The sequence below is a fragment of the Oryx dammah genome, unplaced genomic scaffold, assembly GCF_014754425.2.
Source record: "Oryx dammah isolate SB20612 unplaced genomic scaffold, SCBI_Odam_1.1 HiC_scaffold_13, whole genome shotgun sequence".
NCBI lineage: Eukaryota > Metazoa > Chordata > Mammalia > Artiodactyla > Bovidae > Oryx > Oryx dammah.
In genome coordinates, this window is record NW_024070197.1 from 50134781 (window position 1) to 50141460 (window position 6680).

Below are 6680 nucleotides of genomic sequence, written 5' to 3' on the forward strand. Positions count from 1 at the left end.
GCAGGGCACTCCACTTCCCCATGCTTGCTGGATTCCTGGGGCTTCAGGCAAGCTCTCAGGGGATGTCGCTCTGTTGCCTTGTCTGTAAAATAGAGATAATAGTTTTGCAGTCTGGGGACAGAAGTTGATCTTTGGTGCCATTTTTGGCATTAATATCTAACTTTGTTATTAATATCAGAGCAAATAATTATTTGCTTCTTCCTAATTTAGGCAGCTTGGCAGCAGCTGAAGCAAAGTGCTAAACTTTAAAGAAAAAATCACAGGTCTGACAGGGATCTACTGTATAGCACAGGGAACTCTGCTCAGCATCTTATAATAACTTATAATGGAAAAGAATCTGAAAAAAATGCATATATCTATGTATGTATGGCTGAATCAGTTTGCTCTACACTTGCAACTAATACATTATAAATCAACTACATTTCAGTCAAAGTTTTTAGAAAAAGGCCTAGTGACTCCACACTTGACCTGACCTTGGAGCTCGTAGGCTGTCACACAATGTCATGGCTGTACCTGTGCCCATGGTGGCAAGCTTCTGGCTGAGGCTGTCTTGCTGCTTTGAATGACCTGGCCTACACCTGAGTTTTTGGCTAATGTTAGGATGTCATTTACAAAATAGACTCCCCTGTGGAATGATTGAATAAAATTGTCATCTCTCTGAACTTTGGTAAATTTTGGTTCTGAACTTAACATCTTTCTTAGGAAACAATTCTTTTTCGTATGGCTCATTATTGTGTTTTATATATCACATGTACAACAAGATTTTGTAATGTTCAATTTGTTCTTGAAAGGGGGAAAGTCCTTGGGACTTCCCTGGTGGTCCAGTGGCTAAAACTCCGTTCTTCCCATACAGGGGGGCCTGGGTTCGATCCAAGATCCTAGATCCTGATGAAACTAAAAGTTGGCATCTGCAACTAAAGATTCTGCATGATGCAACTACAAAAAAAAAAAAAAAAAGGATTCCACATGTCACAACAAAGATCAAACAACCTGCGTGCCACTGCAAGTAAGACCTGGAGCAGCCAAATAAATATTTATTGAAAGAAAGGGGAAGACTCCATTATTCCCAGCAGAAAACCTGTCCAGAAGTTTGCACATGACTAGGTAGCTACGTGTCCCCCAATGGTTCTCAGTATGTGTATGTAGGAGGGCCTGGAAAGGGCAGGTCTGTGTCACCTCTCAGAGATCAACAGCACATGCCAAATTCATTAAAGTAACCACTTGCTCTGTTGATTGTATTAGCTACCTATTGCTATGTAACAGATTACTCTAAACTCAGCAAGTTAGAGCAACCAGTATTCAAGGCCTCACCACTCCTGAGTGTTTGGCTGGCTCTGGCTCAGGGTGTCTCACCAAGATGCAGTGCACATCACACCCAGGGAAGCAGTCATTTGAAACTTGCCAAGCTGCCAAGGGGATGCCCTTGCCTGGCTCCTGGCCGGCCGGTGGCAGCTGCTCCTCACCATGTGACTCTCCATGGGCTTCTCAGGTGATGTGGTGCCATGTGGCCCGGTCAACCCAAGGGTGTGAAGTCCAGGGGGCAAGGGTCACCAAGGGCCAGCTTGGAGGCTGCTGCCCACAGAAATGACTGGAGATGCCTGCTGTTCATACCTGCTTGCAAAGCCTGAACGCTGGGTTCCTCACTGCCCCATTGGTGGCCCTAGCCCTTTGTCATACTAGTCACCACACGGGTTAGTTCATGGACATTCCCCAAGTCCTTCCTTAGGACTCGTAACCTTTTTTTTTGGCTGAGACTCATGGCTTGTGGGATCTTAGTTCCCTGATCAGGGACTGAACCGGTGTCCTAGCAGTGAAAGTGCTGAGTTCTAACCACTGGCAAGTCCCAGGACTTGTATGTGAAGATGAGGAGCAGCCCGCCTTTGGGTTATGGAGGAGACGTGTGTGTTGACAGGGCTGCCAGCACTCTCCTGGCTGTGGTTGGAGTGGGCATTCCCTTGGTACGAGCCAACCCTTTTCCTACAGTGTGAGTTTTCAGTGGATTTTCCATCTGTCCAAGTTGGGGTTTGTCTGTCCAGTCCTTTAGCCACTGAGGAGACACAGCTGGACAAGTGAGGTTCACCTCTGTGCCCCGGCGCCATTGCAAAGCACTGTCTGTGTCGTTACCAGGAGAGAGGGACCTTGTTTAGATGTGCAGTTTATAGCCTGTATCTGAAAGTCATTGGCTTGATATCCCTCTGGTCCCGTGGGTTACTTGTTACGGAGATGATAAAACAAGGGAAGACAGAAGGCTTCGCTGCTCTGAGTTTGGTCTCCCAGGAGCTCCTGTTGGACATGCCCTGCAGCCAACAGATTGCTCTGGGATCCTGCAGCCACTGGTCAGATTGTGTGCTCATAACACCCAGCTAGCAGTTCCCTTTCACCCCTCTGTTTCATCCGCTGCACAGAGCACACCATCTCCCTGAAGGAGAATGGTCCTAGGCCTCTATGCCCTTCTGTACTAAGACAGAGTGTTCCTTGGCTGGTTCTGGATCCCAGAGGTCTGTGGCCATTATGACTTTTGAACACATCAGTAGTGGGCTTGCCTCTGTAGGTGTTCCACAAACCACACTGAAGGTGGACAGTTCAGTTCAGTTGCTCAGGTGTGTCCAAATCTTTGCCACACCATGGACTGCAGCACATAAGGCTTCCCTGTCCATCATCAGCTCCCAGAACTTTCTCAAACTCATGTCCATTGAGTCAGTGATGCCATCCAACCATCTCATCCTCTGTCATCCCCTTCTCCTCCTGCCTTCAGTCTTGCCCAGCATCAGGGTCTTTTCCAATGAGTCAGTTCTTTGCATTAGGTGGCCCAAGTATTGGAGCTTCAGCTTCAGTCCTTCTGGTGAATATTCAGGACTGATTTCCTTTAGGAATGACTGGTTGGATCTCCTTGCAATCCAAGGGACTCTCAAGAGTCTTCTCCAACACCACAGTTCAAAAGCATCAATTCTTCAGCGCTTAACTTTCTTTATAGTCCAACTCTCACATCCATACATGACTACTGGAAAAACCATAGCCTTAACTCGATGGACCTTTGTTGGCAAAGTAATGTCTTTGCTTTTTAAAATGCTGTCTAGGTTGATCATAGCTTTTCTTCCAAGGAGCAAGTGTCTTTTAATTTCATGGCTGCAGTCACCATCTGCAGTGATTTTGGAGGCCAAGAAAATAAAGTCTGTCACTGTTTCCATTGTTTCCCCCTCTCTTTGCCATGAAGTGATGGGACCGGATTCCATGATCTTTGTTTTTTGAATGTTGAGTTTTAAGCCAACTTTTTCACTCTCCTCTTTCACTTTCATCAAGAGGCTCTTTAGTTCTTCTTCACTTTCTGCCATAAGGGTGGTGTCATCTGCGTATCTGAGGTTATTGATATTTCTCCTGGCAATCTGCATTCCAACTTGTGCTTCATCCAGCCCAGCATTTCACATGACGTACTCTGAATATAAGTTAAATAAGCAGGGTGACATATACAGCCTTGACATACTCTTTTCCCAATTTGGAACCAGTCCATTGTTCCACATCCAGTTCTAACTGTTGCTTCTTGACTTGCATACGGATTTCTCAGGAGACAGGTAAGGAGGTCTGGTATTCCCATCTCTTAAAGAATTTTCCAGTTTGTTGTGATCCACACAGTCAAAGGCTTTAGTGTAATCAATGAAGCAGACGTTTTTGTGAAATTCTCTTGCTTTTTCTATGATCCAGCGGATGTTGGCAATTTGACCTCTGGTTCCTCTGCCTTTTCTAAATCCAGCTTGAACATCTGAGAGTTCTCGGTTCACGTACTGTTGAAGCCTAGCTTGGAGAATTTTGAGCATTACTTTGCTAGAATGTGAGATGCGTGCAATTGTGTGGTAGTTTGAACATTATTTGGCATTGCCTTTCTTTGGGATTGAAATGAAAACTGACCTTTTCCAGTCCTGTGGCCATTGCTGAGTTTTCCAAATTTGCTGGTATACTGAGTGTAGCACTTTCACAGCATCATCTTTTAGGATTTGAAATAGCTCAACTGGAATTCCATCACCTCCATTAGCTTTGTTTGCAGTGATGCCTGCTAAAGCTCACTTGACTTTGCACTTCAGGATATCTGGCTCTATGTCAGTAATCACAGCATCATGGTTATCTGGGTCATTGAGGTCTTTTTTATATAGTTCTGTGTATTCTTGCCACCTCTTCTTAATATTTTCTACTTCTGTTAGGTCCATATCATTTCTGTCCTTTATTGAGCCCATCTTTGCATGAAATGTTCCCTTGGTATCTCTAATTTTCTTGAAGGGATCTCTAGTCTTTCCCATTCTATTGTTTTTCTCTATTTCTTGAGAAATGCACTGAGGAAGGCTTTCTTATTTCTCCTTGCTGTTCTTTGGAACTCTACATTCACATGGATATATCTTTCCTCTTCTCCTTTGCCTTTCACTTCTCTTCTTTTTTCAGCTATTTGTAAAGCCTCCTCAGACAACCATTTTGCCTTTTTACATTTCTTCTTCTTGAAAATGGTTTTGATTGCCGCCTCCTGTACAATGTTACAAACCTCTGTCCACAGTTCTTCCAGCACTCTTATCTATCAGATCTAATCCCTTGGATCTATCTGTTGCTTCCATTGTATAATCATAAGGGATTTGATTTAGGTCATACTTGAATGGTCTAGTGGTTTTCCCTATGTATTTCAATTTAAGTCTGAATTTGGCAATAAGGAGTTCATGATCTGAGCCACAGTCAGCTCCAGTCTTTTTTTTTTTTTTTGCTGACTGTATAGAGCTTCTCCATCTTTGGCTGCAAAGAGTATAATCCATCTGATTTCAGTATTGACAATCTGGTGATGTCCATGTGTAGAGTCTTCTCTTGTGTTGTTCGAAGAGAGTGTTTGCTATGACCAGTGCATTATCTTGGCAAACTCTGTTAGCCTTTGCCCTACTTGATTTTGTACTATAAGGCCAAACTTTCCTGCTACTCCAGGTATCTCTTGACTTCCTACTTTTGCATTCCAGTCCCCTGTGATGAAAAGGACATCTTTTTTGGGTGTTAGTTCTAGAAGGTCTTTTAGGTCTTCATAGAACCATTCAACTTCAGTTTCTTTGGCATTAGTGGTTGGGGCATAGACTTGGATTACTGTGATATTGAATGGTTTGCCATGGAAACGAACAGAGCTCATTCTGTCTTTTTTGAGATTGTACCCAAGGCAGACAGCCCCAGGCGTAATGGGGAAAGACAGTGACAGGCAAGTGCTCTCCTCCAGTCCACTAAGGACAGCCTGCCTTCCTCCAACCTCCTGCCCTATTCCCTCAAACTCAGAGATGGCTGGCCCATTCTCGATGTGCTGTAATGCAGAACAGAAGGAGAAAGGACAAACAAGGCAGGGCATGGAGAAGGCACCCAGAGCAGAGCTGATGGGGAGATGGGGAAGGAGGCTGGAGCTTCTGTGATGAGTTTTGGGGGGACTGGTGAGAGGCCCTTGAAACAGAGAAGGAAGGAACTGAGGGGCAAAGGAGATTTTTGTGGGGCAAACTGGAATTGCCTTTGACAGATGTCCACTGCATGGCTGTGTTCTGGGTGTGGAGGACACAGCCACGAACAAAGTGATGCCTGGCCTCTGTGGCTCCCACTCTTCTGACCAGGGAGAAACAACAGTAAACTGAGCCACAAAGTGCACGGAAAGTGCTTTCCCATGGAGACGGACAAAACACAGAGAAGGGCACATAGAAGGGAGCATTTTAAAAATTGTGGTAGAATATGCCTTACTCAGGACCCTGCCTCTACGTTGGAGGGACTGAAGGATTCTGAGCCTAGGACCAGTTGGTGTGTTTTAGAAGCATGACTTGGACTGCTTCCTGGAGAACAGACTCTAGAGAGAATGCTGTGGGGAACGGGGGGACAGGAAGACCCTCTATGGGGGAAGGGGAAGTCGGGTGAGAGGGGCTAGTCTCCTGGAGGCAGTGGAAACCTGGGGAGCTTCCAGTTTACCCCAGTGGCGGGCCACTGGGCTTGCCCCGCAGCCCCAGGAAAGTCTCAGGAAGTCCCAGGCAGGCCTCCCTCCAGGATAGGCTGTGGGGGCAGAGGCCCAGGTCTAAGGGGAATGGGACACTGTCTCCTTTTCTCTGTCATTGGTTTGACAGAGGAAGAGGTGGCTGCTTCCGCAGAGAATTTGAACCATGCTCACTTAAGTCCCCCTCCCCCTGGATTGTTGGAAAAAAAACACAAGGCACAGGCGGTGGGCGCCAGCATCTCCCAGCAGCTTCTGCCACAGGGTCCTGTGTCTTTGGAATTCACAGCCAGCCCTGGTTGGGGGTAGTGAAAAGTTGATCAGGTTAATTTGGAGATTACTTGGAGACGAGAGGGTGCTTGGGTTTCAGACTCTCAGATCGCAGTATGCAGTTTGGGCTTTGCCATCGTCACCCCTGCTGCTTTATGTTTTATTTCCTTTGACAGTTTATTTGGAACTTGGGTCTTGGGTGATCCTATACGAGATTACAGCTTTGTAAACATAATAAACAAAATGAAGCAAATCCCATAGACTGTGTTTACAGTCTGTCTGTGGCAGAGGGAAAAACTGAAGCATTTGTGAGGGTGGATGGGGAGCACCTGGCCTGGCTGGACCCTGAGGGCACAAAACGGATCACAGCCCTGGACACTGGAGTGCAGGCCAGCCAGAGCGTTTCTACATTAACTCCTGTGACACCTGTCCTTTT